Source organism: Crassostrea angulata, chromosome 10, assembly GCF_025612915.1.
Source record: "Crassostrea angulata isolate pt1a10 chromosome 10, ASM2561291v2, whole genome shotgun sequence".
In the NCBI taxonomy this organism is placed as follows: Eukaryota; Metazoa; Mollusca; class Bivalvia; order Ostreida; family Ostreidae; genus Magallana; species Magallana angulata.
This window is the reverse complement of record NC_069120.1, coordinates 2,093,716-2,111,489: the sequence shown is the minus strand read 5'-3', so window position 1 is coordinate 2,111,489 and position 17,774 is coordinate 2,093,716.

Here is a 17,774-nt window from a genome sequence, read left to right as displayed (position 1 = left end):
GTTTTCCAAACTACCAATGAATTTTTATAAATGTTCAATGCAGGGAAACTACACTTTCTAATGAAATTCTTCCGCATATAACGGAAAAAACTGCTACGTAGCGGGATCTCCCAACAAAGCTTTAAAAAAGTTTTGTCTTCATTTTATAGTATAAAAGTATGCGTCTCATGCTAAATACAGCAAACGATTGGATGCTAGACATGTCTATTTAAAAATTTACATGAAAATCAAAGTGCAGAGGAAACTCGGTAGTGCAAAGGTTAATTTGCGCGAAATTAGGTACATTTGCAAAGTGCCTCGTGTGCAGTCAACCGTGATACATTAAACCGATCACCAAAACAATTTATCTAGCGATGATTTCCTAAAGAACTTTTTTTTCAGAAACAAATCACTTCTCTAAAATGTAAAAAAGTTTCTGTTCCCCAGATAAACTTCCACTATTGGAATATAATATTTGACTGGGAAAAATACACAAGTTTAATTTATCAGCCAATTTTATGCTAATTTTACTTTTTGCATAATTGAGGAATAATTCACAACAGGCATTAATGAAACATAAACATATTTTGATTTATAATCACATTTTTGATTTCTTTGTTTTAGGTTAGATTAGATGTAGAAATTATTTCTATTCGTTGTCACCTTCAATTTTTGCAGTGCGGATATTCGCTGAAATGTTAGTTCTTTTATTAAAAAAAACCAAACTGACATGAATATTTATCATAAATTTAATGAGTATGTATTCGTCCAGTGCTGTAATTGTGAAGTTATTTTGTTTCATGACTCTTATTTCCTCGTGAGCGTTCTTTTTTTTAGCGTTATTTTGTTTCATGACTCTTATTTCCTCGTGAGCGTTCTTTTTTTGTTCGGAAAAAAAATATTTATATCACCCCGTGGAACATGATACGTTTGTATAATCGTATGATTATATTTTAACTGAAACGGAAATATAACTAATATATAGTAATTTGCAAATACAAAAATTTGTCTCGATCCATACGGTTTTGGGAATAGTATTTGACACAACTAAAATAATATTGTGGCCGTAATATTGTATATTTATAAGCAATCAAAACATCACTGACAAGTCACCAAATAGAGGAAATATTTTGATTTTAATTTTAGGATGTATGAAAAGTTACTGCAATTATGTCAAGTATTCTGGCTCTGAAACAATTTGCATTATAACTCAAGTCAAAATGTTTATTTGGTCTTTAGTGAATTTTAAATAAAACGATGAGGAGGTGTTTACCTAAAATGAAAATATGTTTGTGTATTTTAAGTAATGTATGCAAAAATTAGGTGTATGTTAATATCATTGCTTGAAATGAACAACAGGAAAATATTTCCTAACATATATTTATATAAAATATACTAATCATTTGAACGAGTATTTTTTTTTAAGTTTCAGGATTATCAGACACAAAAACCATAAACTAAGGTTATGCCTGGATCATAATAATACATTACTCTTTTATTTTCCTGGGTCTTACTATTTAAACTCTAAACATACACAATTTAAAAATACCTAATTCTCGCAGAATCAGCCGATTTTAATTTTGCTTTTAATGTTAATCAAAATTTTCTAGCTTAACTTTAAATGAAGGAAAAACTGAGTGAGTAAAAATCCATATACATTGTTAAAAAGACTCATTAATAAATATGTTCCGTTTTAGTATATACATAGTAGTGGCTACAGATATGTTATGTTTAAGGATAGTAGTGAATTGCCAATGTTAACGTAGTGGACACCGGTTCAACTTACAAAGTTCCATCATACCCCTATGCCAACAAACAACCTTTTGGCATAACGAATAACATACTTGTAAAAATCCTTTTAATTATCGTATTAGGACTCTGCTATGTAAAATTTGGTGGTTGGCAAAAATGCATCGAGCCTCAAAGGTTAACGATTTCCCATTCCAACAATTTCCCGATTGTACACCATGGTCTTTTCTGTTTTATTTGTTATCCGTACGATGTATTCCCATTTCCTAGAAAACTTTAAGCATGAGGAAGGAAATAACATCTTCACTTTTGTATATCTTAAGTAAAGAACAGCTGCAAAGATTTGATAATTTGATAGAGAAAAATGTATTCATGTTTTGCAGAGTTTTTTTTCCGCTATCCACAATTGATAAAAGAAACTTTTAAATAAAACCAAGTAATTCATATTTTCTTTTATTACCTTCAATTTCGAAATTTGCATTAAAAATAGAGACGTCAAATAAAGTTAATTTACTAAGAAAGTTTTCTTGTTGTTTAAATAGACTTCGCTGATTAAGTAAATGTTTGTAAACTTTTTCTGAGTACCATGACATTTGATGCAAAACGAATGGCAAGGAAAAGGTTCAACAACATACTTAGTACATGTTTCACACAATAAGTTATAGCCTTTGTGATTCCATCTATATTTTCGTCGATTCCTTTGTGTTAGTTATCAATTTCCAAAGCAGTTGACAAAAGTGAGTAGTATTCAAATCCCATTTAAAATACCTTGGTAAGATTTTGTCATTTTCAAGGTCATTTGGGACAGAAGATATTAGTATATGCAAATCGTGTATATTTTCTCATGATGTTTGAGAGAAGTGTGGAAAAAGCCTTTGCATCTCACAATTATTAAGACTTCAGAAGAGACATGCAGTCTAGGTTTGTTTATAAAAACTTAATTAGTTACTATTATTAACATATATGGACCAAAGTTTCATAATACTTGTTTTTATGAAAAAAGTCAGAGATACTCTTTTGAACATAGACAAAGACTACTTCACACTATGTGGAGATTTAAACCTTACTTTAAATCCACTTTTGCATACAGAAAATTATAACAATGTTAATAACCTAAAAGCAATGTATACGGTTCTTAAACTGATGAAGAATTTTCAATTACCAGATTATAGGATTCTGAATTCTAGCAAAAAATATTTAATGGGAGAAAATGGAAATCATCTAAAACAAGCCCGGCTTGATTATATATTAATATCTGAAAGCTTGTCAGATATGGTAGAAACAATTTCTATTAAACTCTGTCACTCTGTGGTTCTTTTAGAGTTAAAATTCAACAAATTCGTAAGAGGCCTTGGACTTTGGAAGTTCAACAACAGCCTTCTGACAGATATGATTTATATTAAAAAAAAAAAGGTTAAACAAACTATTCTTCAAGCCTAAAATCGATATCTACAGGATGATGATATAAATCATGGTATCTTTCTTGACGTTTTACTTATGGAAATTCGAAGCAGGACTACAATGTATTTCATATTCCTTTCTTCATTTAAGAAAAAAGAATGAGATAAAATTGAAATTGCTTGATTGAAAGATAGTGAGAATGTTGAGTCAAAGTCGGGTATTGACTTTCAGCTTTTACATGAAAGAAGTTTGAACTGAAAAGTGTCAGAAAGAAAAAGCTTCAAGTTTATATTAAAAGATCACGGGCTAATTAGATAGAAAAAGGAGAAAAACCAAGGACACGTTTCGGCTCGTTATAATCTCGCAACCTTCTAAACAAAACTAATTATTAAAAAAAATGAAACTCAAAGATTGACAAAGTTGAGACTCAAGATTAACTAAAAGTGGGATTTAAGATGCTAAAATTTAACTTTTTTTAATGTCACTAAAATGTCCCTAAATAAGGAGACTTTTTAAAAGTAGATAGATATTTTTTGGCGACAAATATTTGCATAGTATTATAAAATATAGTTATGTTTTCTGGAATGATATACATATTTTAATTAAATTTACAAATGTTTAAAGCTTTGGATTACATATTATCTAAGCAAAAATTATTTTCTATGCTTGTTAGGTACAATACAAATAAATTTGCTGGTAATAAAACAATTTATGTCAAGATGTGGTATGAACATGCAGTAAAACTTTTTAGTGACTTTTTTTAATAAAGATGGACATTTTTTATAACAACATGATTTGGAAAATATTAGCTTGCAAAATGTTTGTACAGTGTAATATAATAGAGGTAAAAGTGCAATATCTACGTTTTTCAAAACCATGTCAGTAAATAGATCTGATTGGAGAAAAGATTGTTCACCAGTCATTCCTTTTTACTTTGAATATAAAATTTTGAATGAAAAATGTTCCAAAGTTTTGTATCAATTCATTGATAGTAAAGACATTGTTCCCTAGGCAGTTTATAAAATGGAACACTGAAATATCACTTCCCTTGGATATATATCGTGCTGTTTTATAACATTTCAAAGTTTGTTAAGAGACAACTACTTTAATGAAATGGCTACAATAAAGAATTGTCTGACTAAACAAAATTATTCAATGGAAGCATGTATCTATCATATGGGCATTTTCACCCTTGTAAACAATTTCTATTTTTAGACATTTATTTCATATTTTATAATATCTGGCTCATGATTGCCGACACGATCCAAACTTTACTGTGCATTCCATTACATGTAATTTTCTTTATCAATTGTCAGAAATATTTGCTTACTTACTCTGAAGAGTATACATTCTTTTACTATTAATAGCTTTTTCTTTGAACACTTGTGAAATCAATTAGTGTCACACTAATCAAATGAAGCCGATTTATTTAGAGTAACTCGTTGAACAAACTTAATTCGCACCTATGTCATTTTCCTTTTTCTTCGGTTTAGAAGCTAAAAGCCGAAGGGTAAATTGTCCTTTTTGATGTCAGCTTTCAAGCCAATTGCTCTTCACACTTTGTTTTTACAATTGTTGACAAGATTAACTCAGGGCCGGACAGGGGACGCTATCTTGCTTTGTCCGATCACTTTTTCCTCGGACGGCAAGAAATAAACATCTGAATTTATATTCAACGTCTCCTGTCCTATTTTCAGGTAATGAAACTTTTTACTTATATACTTTGTGCAAATTTATTGTTTATATCATGTTCTATATCATTTGTATGAATGCGTTGTTTGTGACTTCATATTGACACTTTATTTCGGAAATGTTTATTTTGGAATTTGTTACTTAGTCTTTTTATTTCATTGTTTGCGGTCTTCAAATCTTTAAGACTGATTCCTTTGAAATTTATTTTCTCGTTTTATCTTAATGTCCAAATTTATAACCTGTTCAAATTTGTTAACCGGAAAGTTATTATCCCTCTCTTTCGACTTTAACGGCTATAATCGCCTCCGGTGCAAAAATGAAAATAGACGCCTGCGACTCTTTTGTCTTAACTTTGATCAGTGTCCAATATGCAAGTTTTACCTGTGTAAGTAACTTTGTTCATTGTTTTTACATATGCATTTAGTTAGATTTTGTCATGTTTATTTGATATGCTTATTTACAAGTCCTTTTTATGGTCAGTACATGTGCACTTTTCAAGAGGTCTTTTTGTAAACAAGTAGCAATGTAACATTTTACCTGCAGCGTTCCTTTGCATAGTTGTTACCGTATGTTTTGTATGTGTAGTATATACTTAATTTCTCATAGCCGTTTACTCTTTGTTTGTGTGTTTGTTTAGTAATTACACCCCCCCCCCCAGCTCAATTTTGATACCGGAAGTTGTCACTGGAAGTCTATGTAATAATGTAAACAAAACCATGTGCTAATGTTTTGGTCTATTCTTTATTAAAGTCAAGTCCTTTTACAATGCCAAGTGAACTTTATCATTTGAGTAAATTTCCCCATTTGAAGTTAATTCCCATTTGAAGTTAATTCCCATTTGAAATTAATTATCATTCATATTTTAATTTCCATTTGAGTTATATTTCCCCTTTTTAATATTGTGATAGACTTTCATTTATTTTCACTTCAGTCCTGTAATGTTGAGTATGTTTTGTTTTATTAAGGTGCCCTTACACTTGAAATTATAGTGTCACCTCATATTCTTTTATTACAGTGATTGTGTAATGCGTCTTAGGCAATGTTCTTTTTATTTAATCAAATGTGCAAGATTTGTCTTAATGGTGATCTGTGCACATGTTACTGCAAGCCACCCCATGTTTGTACTATTTAAAGTGGCATTGCTGGCATTATTTTTGTGATTATTAATGATTGTCTTTTACTGCACTTTTTCCTCGGACGGCAAGAAATAAACATCTGAATTTATATTCAACGTCTCCTGTCCTATTTTCAGGTTCAACTTACTACGTCATTTATCAAAGTTAAAAATATCACCCAAAACTCGGTGATAAAGTGGTGGACTGAATCCAACGATCCCAGATGAAAAAGAACAGGCCAATTAACTACACCATACAGACAAGACAAGCAACTGCTGCAGAGGAACAATCCTATCTCCAAATTGCAGAGACCACATCAACTGAACCTGAGGAGCAAACAGCAACCATAATCCTTACAGCAACAAATTCAAGGGAATCTATCCCTGATTCAGAGGAACAGATAACCCCACCTGAAACTTCAGCTGAAGAAAATAATAGTACAACAACCCCTGGCACTCCAGCAGACGAACCACTAGACACTTCAGCTGAAAATAACATAACAGAAGAAGAATCATCAGAAGAAGAAAATTTAGAAAACAACATTATGGCAACTGGATTTAGTTTCCCCAAATTCAATGGATCAGAGTCACCTGTGATCTGGTTATCCAAACTTGACGCCTGGCAACAGTTCCATAACTATGCCGATCAGAAAATCCTTGCCATGCTACCCTGTGCATTAGAAGGAAGTGCTAGTACGTGGTTTCAAACATTGCAGCCTCCCTGCAACTCACTAACAGCATTCAAGAAACAACTCACAGACAGATTCCAACCTATTTTATACGGCATGCCACTGATGGGTATTCGACAAGATACAAGTGAAACCATGGACCAGTATCTTGAGAGAGCTGAGAAAATCAGCATGATACATGACATGGCTGAACTTTACAAAGTGCAGGCCATTGCTTCAGGACTACTTCCTCCTTGGCGTGGGAAAGTTCTCTCCCGAGAACCGAAGAGCTTTCAGGAACTTAGAAACACTATCTCCAAAGTTCAAGTTGAACTTAGCGACATTCCACAGAATTTGAACCATTCCAGTGACCATAGCCTCGCTCACCTGTGCACCACCCTCGCGACCCAAATGACAGAACTGACGAAGAGCATTAAAGCCGATATAAGTGCGCTTCGTGTAACCAGTGAACCCGACCAGTCCTCACAGCAGCGTTGGACCAACCAACATGGTGGACGACCACGGTACCACAACAATCGCAGAGACATGAACCAGAGATCCAGACAGTACGAGAGAGAGCCACGAGAGTACGAAAGCTGTAAAAGATGTGGTAAGTCATGTTCTATTCGAGAAAAGTGTCCAGCTTTTAACACCAAATGCACATACTGTTTCAAATGGCACCATTATGAAAATGTTTGTTTCAAAAAACAGCGACTTTTTAACAATGGCACCTTCACCAACACTAACTCTCACTCTTCTAGTTAGGGGCACGCGCCTGTCCCTAGCACGGATAGGCACCCAGTTAACAGTTCTCATGCAGTAGTCTCTCCTCACAGTGCTAACTCTACCACTTCAACTAACAAGTCTAACACTAAACCCTCAACCACTAACAAATCCAATACCCCAGCTAAAACCAACCCTCAATCTCATAGTGTTAGTCTTATTGTGCCTGTGGAGAAAAATACTGTTGCAATCTCTATCTATGGTCATTCCATTAGAGCATTAGTGGACACAGGAGCAAGCATATCCTGTGTAAGTTCTGATCTTATACCCAAACTTGGTATAAACCCCAGTCAGTTGAGTCCGTCTAATGTTAGGGATGCTGTTGCTGTTGGCGGTGAAAGACACGCTAGTCTAGGTGCTATATCCTTACCCATCTCCTTTGATGGGCCCCTCATTTCTCATACCTTTCATGTCTTCAAATCATTTAATCATCCTTTGATCTTGGGTCTCGATTTTCTCAACCAAAATGATGGCATCTTCAACGCTGAAAACTGTACCTTATACCTCAGAGATCCAGATGACCACACAGCATTCTCCATCGACACCAACACTGGGTTTGCTAGAGTTCTCAACACAACTTCTATTCCACCAAATTCTGTTGTTTCTGTGCAAGTGTTCATTACTAACATACCAAAACACAAGACTGTACTATTAGAACCATGCGCACAGCTACCACAACGCAGTCTAGCAGGAGCAAAGTGTCTCGTAGAAAACACCGGAAAAGCATTCATGCAGATCATCAACCCATCCAACAAACCAATCAGACTCAATGCTACAACACCAATTGCATCTGCATCCATTGTGAATGAAAAGACAATTTATTCCCTTGACACACCTTTGACAATTTCAAAACAGAATACCAACTCACAATCCAAGGATCCAATACACTTTGACCTTCAACATACATCCCTCTCTGATGTTGAAAAAGATCTTCTTACGTCCTTTTTGTCGAAACACAGAGCTGTCTTTGCAACTGACTTACATGAATTAGGAGAAGCCAAGACTCAACCACATCGCATTGACACAGGAGATGCGCATCCTATCCGACAAAGATTCTACAGACAATCTCCACATGTCAACGCCGAAATGAATCGACAGATAGAAGAGATGTTGTTTACTGGTATCATCGAAGAATCAAGCTCCATGTGGCAGAGTCCAGTGGTAATGGTGAAAAAGAAAAACGGCCAACTGAGATTTGCTGTGGATTACAGAAAATTAAACGCAGTAACGAAGCAATTCACATTTCCACTTCCCCGACTCGAAGATGTCTTCGATACCATAGGATCATCCCAGGCCAAATTATTTTCTACACTAGATCTTGCTTCAGGATTCTGGCAAATTCCAATGGACAGCGACACAAAACATAAAAGTGCCTTTGTTACTCCTTCTGGTGTTTATCAATGGAAACGCATGCCATTTGGACTAGTGAACGCTCCAGCCAGCTTCCAAGCCCTCATGACACAAGTTCTCCGTGGTCTAAATTGGAAAACTTGTCTCGTTTATGTGGACGATATTCTTGTGTTTTCCAATTCTTTCAAGGAACATCTACAACACCTAGAACAAATTTTCACCAGACTGGCAGAAGCAGGTTTAACCTTGAAACCTAGCAAATGCGCATTTGCTCTATCTTCAGTGAAGTACCTGGGACACGTGTTGACCAAAGACGGGGTTCAGGTTGATGTTTCCAAAACTGATACTGTGCGATCCTTTCCAATACCTCGGAACCAAAAGGAATTACGATCATTCCTTGGCCTCTGTAACTATTACAGAAAATTCGTCAAAGGTTACAGCAGAATCACCAACCCATTAACGGCCCTCCTGTGCAAAGATACGCCATTTACATGGACAGAAGAGTGCCAATCCGCCTTTGACAAACTAAGGACAGCATTAACAACATCTCCTGTGCTAGCCTACCCAGACCACAACAAGCCTTTCACCCTAACAACAGATGCTTCTGGATCAGCAATTGGCTACATCCTTGGACAGACTGATTCAACAGGGATAGAGAGAGTAATTGCTTATGGTGGACGCTCTCTGAACCAACACGAAAGGAAGTATCCAGTGTCTGAGAAAGAAGGACTCGCTATTGTCGAAGGCATTAAAACCTATCATGTGTACTTGGCCAGTCAACCCTTCAAAATTTTCACAGACCACGCCGCACTAAAGTGGCTGAACAATGTGAAACAGTCCACAGGAAGACTTGCGAGATGGGCTGTTCTCCTACAAGGATATAAATACGAAATACACTACAAGCCTGGCAAGAAAAATGAAGTGGCAGATGCGCTCTCTCGACGACCATACCCTGAAACCTCTGAATCCCTACCTGAATCAGAAGATGTAATTCCTTCAGCTGATGTTTCCAGTCTTGAGTCCAACAAAGTCTTTTACGAGACCACATTCTTTTACAAAAGATCAGAAGATTCAATTGTCTCAGAAACAACATCTTATACAGCCTGTGTCTGTGCTATTGATACAAATCCATCCATTGCAGAACTACAACAAGATTGTCCTGACTTTGGACCTATGTACAAGTACTTCAAAAATGATGAATTACCTTCTGAAAAATCAAATCGTGAGAAATTGCTCAGCGAATCCAACTTTTACGTGTTTCTGGACAACGTACTGTACCACTACTACCAACCCAGATCAAAAAGAGCACGACATCCAGACAATTATGTCAAGCAGCTAGCAGTTCCACGTTGCTTAAGGGAGGATGTACTCAGGTCATACCATGACAGCTTGGCTGGAGGAGCTCACTTTGGATTCGAACGCACTTACAGAGCCATCCAACTAAAATACTACTGGCCAGGAATGTACCAGAATGTTGCAGACTATGTACGTTCATGTGATCAATGTCAATGTGCAAAGAAATCCACCCAAAATACTCACGCACCTCTTGTCAACATGCCTGTCACCAAACCATTCAACAGAATTCACATGGATATCCTTGGTCCTGTCACTAAAACATCTAAAGGTCATAAGTATATTCTGTTAGTCGTGGACTCCTTTTCAAAATGGCCGGAAGCATTTCCTCTGAAAACCCAGGATTCTAAAGAAATAGCAACAGTACTTTTTCGTGAAATTTTTGCTCGCTATGGTGCACCTCGCACTCTCATCACTGATAGAGGACAAAATTTCATGAGCAAATTAGTCACGGCTGTATGTGAGCTTTTCCAAGTCACCCGCCATCACACAAGCTCATACCATCCGCAAACCAACGCAGCATGTGAACGCATGAATAGTACTATTGCTCAGTGTATCCGAACATACATCAATGAAGATCAGGATAACTGGACAGAGTTACTCCCTGGAATTATGATGGCCCTCAGAATGAGCCCTTCAACACAGTCCTCTGACCTTTCTCCTCATCAAATCCTCTTTGGCTCAGAAATGGAATTACCTTTTGACACATCTGTAATTCCTAAAGATGGCATGAACCAAGACGCCAAAACTCATGTGGAAAATCTAATAAAACATCTGAAAGTCGTTGAAAATATTGCCACTGACAACATCCGCAATGCACAACAAAGACAAAAGGCACAATATGACAAAACAGCAGTCAACAAAGAATTCAGAGTTGGAGAATGGGTCCTACTTCACAACACAAAAGTAAGAAAACAACTTTCTCCAAAATTTACCAAACCTTGGGATGGACCATTCTACATTGCGAGACAAGGATCAAACAACACCTACAAAATCATCCGTTGCTCAAACAACAAAGCTCTGAAATCACACATACATGCAAACAGGCTAAAACCCTACAACAACCCTGCCCATCGTCAACATTTAGACCCGCCACCAGATGCTGAAATCATTGACGACACGCATCTACCACCTGACAACTATGCCAATGAACAACACGTTAACCCAAATCCAAACAACATTCAAGATGCCACAGCAAACAACGATGCCACTCAACCTTTACAGGCTCCAGGTGATCAGCCTCCAACACCTACACAACCAAACAACTCTGGTGCACCAAACCCTGTTCCTCCTGACGCACCTCAAGGAAAGAACAGCTCACAGCCTCCGTCGTCACAACCCGAGATACATCCTCCCGACGCACTTACCGGAGAGGACACTCAACCGACTCCATCTCAAACCTCAGACGACAACATAGGCTACGTTGAAAAACTTATTCGGTATAGGTATCAAAAAGGCAAAAAGTACTTTCTTGTGAAATGGATAGGCTACCGTGAGAAAACATGGGAACCTGAAGACAATATCAATCCAGCCCTTATCCAGAAGTACCTCATAGATAAGACACAAACTGGCCAAGCCCGCAAACGCAAAAAGCGATCTTGCTTTAACTAGAAGGCAATGTTTAGTCCTATTCTTTCACCCTATCCACTTTTACTTTCTCTACCACTAACATTTCCCTTGTGCTTGTATAAGATCATGTTAAAATTTTAACTTTTCATTTTTGTGTAATTTTTTTTCAAAAATTGAGCAATATTTGAATTTGTTAATTTAGTGCTTCTCAGTTCTGATCAAACTGATACTGACATTCAATCTTATACAAGGCACAATCCTCTGATACCTCTTTTCTCTCTTCTCGTAGGTGGAAGTGGACTTAAACACCTGCTACTTCTGGTTCTTTTCTTGTGTCTTGGTACCCCTGGAATTGCCACAAACACCGACAACACCATCCAACGGATCAATTATGGCATCATCTTTGAAAAATCAAACAACATCTTCTTGAGTCAAGAAAACTGGCTCCACACCTTCCAGATTCAACTCCCAAAGAAGATTCATCTCGACTCCCTATATTGTAACATGCCAAAATGCAAGACAGTCGGCCATATTATCAAATCAATTAACCTTCTACGTATGCAGTGTATGGCCAGTGTAAACACAACCGTCAACCAAATCCATCATTTAATTCCTTCCACAACATTACCTCCACAACAAACATACATTGGATCATCTAGACAAAAGAGAGGACTTTTCGATTTCGTGGGTAAAATTTCAAAATCACTCTTCGGTACTGCAACATCAGACGACATTAATGCATTAAAACGACACATGCAGACTCTTAACAACAACAATGTAAAATTAGCTCAGGCAATGGCCCAACAAGATCATCATCTGTCATCCTTCATTTCAACAGTAGATAAACGCTTCAACAATGTAATGTCTGCAGTCCAGAAAAACCACCAGGACGCCATCGCTTTATCCAACCTGGCCCACAGATCAATGGATGCTCTGGAACACGAATTTGTCATACTGAGTGAACTCATCTTCAGACAAACCAATGTCACAGCACAACTAGAAAAAGAACTCGAGCACGTGAAGCTTGGAATTCATGATATCACCAAAGGAAAATTATCCCCGTTTCTTCTATCTCCTGACATCCTACAATCCTCACTTAGACAAGTACAAGATATTCTTTCAAACAAATTCACACAATTTCACATTTCCCACAAAGATCCTCTGTATTATTACTCTCAGGGAGACTTCATTTTCACTAGACTTCATTCACACCTTTATCTAACCCTTAAAATACCCATTTCACCATACGTCCGCCCAGTGTCTATCTACAAAGTATTTTCATTTCCTGTTCCTGTCAATTCTTCATCAAATCATGCCACGCAACTCCTTGATACACCAGAATACTTCATTACCACAGAAGACAATCAACACTATGCAACTATGACATCAAACCAATTATCACACTGTAGTGGGACAACGACATTATTCTGCACCTTTAATATCGCCTTGACTGCCTCTGCATCTCCCAATTGCCTCTCTTCAATCTTCTTTAACCAAAAAGAAGACACAGCCAAACTATGTGACTTTCGGTTCCTGCTAAATTCATTGAAACCATCCATTTCTGAGATTTCAACTTCACATGTTCTACTGTACCAAACAACAACAATTGCTCTTGATTGCTCCTCGAGCCAGAAAATTCTCAAAGGCTGCACATTCTGTGTAATGAAGATTCCTTGCAGATGTTCCATATCAACACAAAACTTATACCTTCCACCTCGACTTGGCAAGTGTAACAACAACACTGATAAAATTTCTATCCTTCACCCTATCAACCTGGCTCTCCTCCAACAATTCTTCAAACAAGACTCTCATTCGGATATATTTGGTGACACCATCTTTCAAGAATTTGTAGAAGTGAAACTTCCGAACTTTAATATATTTAATCATTCCTTCTCCAAGTTTGTTGCCAATGACAAAAACCAACATCTAAGTTTGAAACGTATAGCCAGTGCCGTCAAGCGTGATGGACAGGTATTCAAGACATTAGCTGAATCCATGATTGCAGGCCAAGTTGAATTTGCTGTTGATAATTGGCCCGATACTAGTGGAATCATCGCCATCATTGCAACATCCCTGGCAACCTTTGGTTTTATTTTCAGTATTTGGTCTTGTTACAAAATCAGAACAGTTCTAATGCCATTACTTCTCCTACATCAAACTCATTCTGTCTCTGCACTAACACCTAAACCACCATTGTCTTTTATTTACCAATCCCCAGAATCTACTAACCCAACTACCATTGATGAGCATGTCTACTCATCCTTCACCACTCCTTGGCCATATGTCTCCCTCTCAGTCATAACAACTCTCCTTGTGATTGCATGCATAACTTACCTCTGGAGCAAATTTGTCCAGACTCACCTAACAACCATTCACTTAGAAATTACCACTGGACCAGTGTGTGAACTAATCCAGATAACCACCTTGCCTCTCTGCCCTAACAACTGGCACATACAACCACCGCAGGATGTTTCCTCTATTAACATTACCAGAAGTTATCTTATATTTCATTACATTGAAATACAGTGCACCCCAATTAACATTACTAATGTGCATACTAACCGCTCTATAACTGTGAAAACAACTCAACTTATCTCACCATTCAAAGCACGTCGCATTAATAACATTCTACGTCACCCCTATACTGCTTACTTCCTCCTCTCACACCATCAATATTTTACACTCTTAAACTAAAACCTAGTTGTTTCTTTGTCTGGACCATTTCTCGGCATGACTTACAGTGAGTGTGCATGAATGAAAGATGATTATTCTTTTTCATTTGTATCCTGTTGTATATATGTTAACATTTGCATTGATTCCATGTACCTTATTTCTTTTTTTCACTTGATACATCATCATGTTTTTCAATTTCTTTTATCAATGGACATGCATTATTTTTTTTAGTCTTCATTAGTTCTGAATATCATTGAATGTTTACATTTGTGTACATATTCCCTTCAACCCTAATGGTTCATTTGCTATTCAATTTCATTCATATTTTTTTTACCACATGTACTTTTTTTAATCTTTGAGGACAAAGATTTTTTTCAACCAGGAGGGTATTATCATATGGGCATTTTCACCCTTGTAAACAATTTCTATTTTTAGACATTTATTTCATATTTTATAATATCTGGCTCATGATTGCCGACACGATCCAAACTTTACTGTGCATTCCATTACATGTAATTTTCTTTATCAATTGTCAGAAATATTTGCTTACTTACTCTGAAGAGTATACATTCTTTTACTATTAATAGCTTTTTCTTTGAACACTTGTGAAATCAATTAGTGTCACACTAATCAAATGAAGCCGATTTATTTAGAGTAACTCGTTGAACAAACTTAATTCGCACCTATGTCATTTTCCTTTTTCTTCGGTTTAGAAGCTAAAAGCCGAAGGGCAAATTGTCCTTTTTGATGTCAGCTTTCAAGCCAATTGCTCTTCACACTTTGTTTTTACAATTGTTGACAAGATTAACTCAGGGCCGGACAGGGGACGCTATCTTGCTTTGTCCGATCACTTTTTCCTCGGACGGCAAGAAATAAACATCTGAATTTATATTCAACGTCTCCTGTCCTATTTTCAGGTAATGAAACTTTTTACTTATATACTTTGTGCAAATTTATTGTTTATATCATGTTCTATATCATTTGTATGAATGCGTTGTTTGTGACTTCATATTGACACTTTATTTCGGAAATGTTTATTTTGGAATTTGTTACTTAGTCTTTTTATTTCATTGTTTGTGGTCTTCAAATCTTTAAGACTGATTCCTTTGAAATTTATTTTCTCGTTTTATCTTAATGTCCAAATTTATAACCTGTTCAAATTTGTTAACCGGAAAGTTATTATCCCTCTCTTTCGACTTTAACGGCTATAATCGCCTCCGGTGCAAAAATGAAAATAGACGCCTGCGACTCTTTTGTCTTAACTTTGATCAGTGTCCAATATGCAAGTTTTACCTGTGTAAGTAACTTTGTTCATTGTTTTTACATATGCATTTAGTTAGATTTTGTCATGTTTATTTGATATGCTTATTTACAAGTCCTTTTTATGGTCAGTACATGTGCACTTTTCAAGAGGTCTTTTTGTAAACAAGTAGCAATGTAACATTTTACCTGCAGCGTTCCTTTGCATAGTTGTTACCGTATGTTTTGTATGTGTAGTATATACTTAATTTCTCATAGCCGTTTACTCTTTGTTTGTGTGTTTGTTTAGTAATTACACCCCCCCCCCCCCCAGCTCAATTTTGATACCGGAAGTTGTCACTGGAAGTCTATGTAATAATGTAAACAAAACCATGTGCTAATGTTTTGGTCTATTCTTTATTAAAGTCAAGTCCTTTTACAATGCCAAGTGAACTTTATCATTTGAGTAAATTTCCCCATTTGAAGTTAATTCCCATTTGAAGTTAATTCCCATTTGAAATTAATTATCATTCATATTTTAATTTCCATTTGAGTTATATTTCCCCTTTTTAATATTGTGATAGACTTTCATTTATTTTCACTTCAGTCCTGTAATGTTGAGTATGTTTTGTTTTATTAAGGTGCCCTTACACTTGAAATTATAGTGTCACCTCATATTCTTTTATTACAGTGATTGTGTAATGCGTCTTAGGCAATGTTCTTTTTATTTAATCAAATGTGCAAGATTTGTCTTAATGGTGATCTGTGCACATGTTACTGCAAGCCACCCCATGTTTGTACTATTTAAAGTGGCATTGCTGGCATTATTTTTGTGATTATTAATGATTGTCTTTTACTGCACTTTTTCCTCGGACGGCAAGAAATAAACATCTGAATTTATATTCAACGTCTCCTGTCCTATTTTCAGGTTCAACTTACTACGTCATTTATCAAAGTTAAAAATATCACCCAAAACTCGGTGATATATCAATTAGGCTATTTTATAAGATATGAGAATGTGTATACATGTACTACCATGTATATTATTTCTTCCCCAACGGATTTTTGGCAAGTACATTGGTGGTTTAGCCTTTAATTTTTCATATTTGTGCTTACAGAGAAATCCTAACCTTAATAATTATTATAAGACAAATACAAATTTTGAAATAGTAAACTTTATCGATGGAAACGGAGTCATTTATTAAGTGTTTACTTGTTTATAAATCTTTGCAAAATTATGCATCATTATATACATGTAGAAATATTGTTCATTGTATTAAATGAATAAGGAATCAGTCTTTGAGAATTATGAGGTGATCTAATACGTTCAGGAATAAACACAAACTTTTTAAGCAAAATTGCATGTCTTTATTAGAAAAAAAAACCAGGAGAGAGAGAGAGAGAGAGAAAGAGAGAGAGAGAGAGAGATTATTACCACATTATCAGATTTTAATTATTCTTCTTCACACTTTTTTTTAATTATAAGTATATGTATTATCTATTAAAAGTAATTTCTCTCGCCCTACTACATGTACCCATTATAGTTACCACAGTTTCGTATACACTTTATTGTCATCCTATATCCTCTTTTCTAGTAATCCACATATGCGACCTTTTTGATATTATCTTTAACTAAAGATACAAATGTACTTCTACATAGAGACGTATAGACGTATAGACTCTCATTATATTATTATACGTTCCTGTTTTACTGAAAATTAATCAAAGCATGAGCTAAACTAAAAAGACAACCTTAGTTGCTTTTAGTTCAGGAGTGAATTCTGATTAGCACAGGTGTGAATGCCTGCAGGGCTTTTTTTTTACGTGTGTTTACTTGAAGTGAAACCCGCTGCAAATACAAATACACCGGACGAGATTTAAAAACAAAGAGACTAATTGGTGCGTGCAAATTATCGTCAAAATACTCCTGGTTTTTTCCCTTTTTTCGGTGTTTTAAACAATTGGTCAAAATGTAATCCGCTATCAATATTTAGATTCCATAAAGTAATTTAATTTGTAATATGTTCATACATGTACCATTCGCAAATGGCCTATTGGATTATGTAAACAAAGACATATCTCAGATACATTTACATGAGTAAAGAGAATAAAAGAATTTCTAATAAATGACTACGGGTAGAACGTTTTCTTATAGAGGAAAGCCGGACCTTAAATGTTAACAGTAAAGGTCCGGCCGGACCATA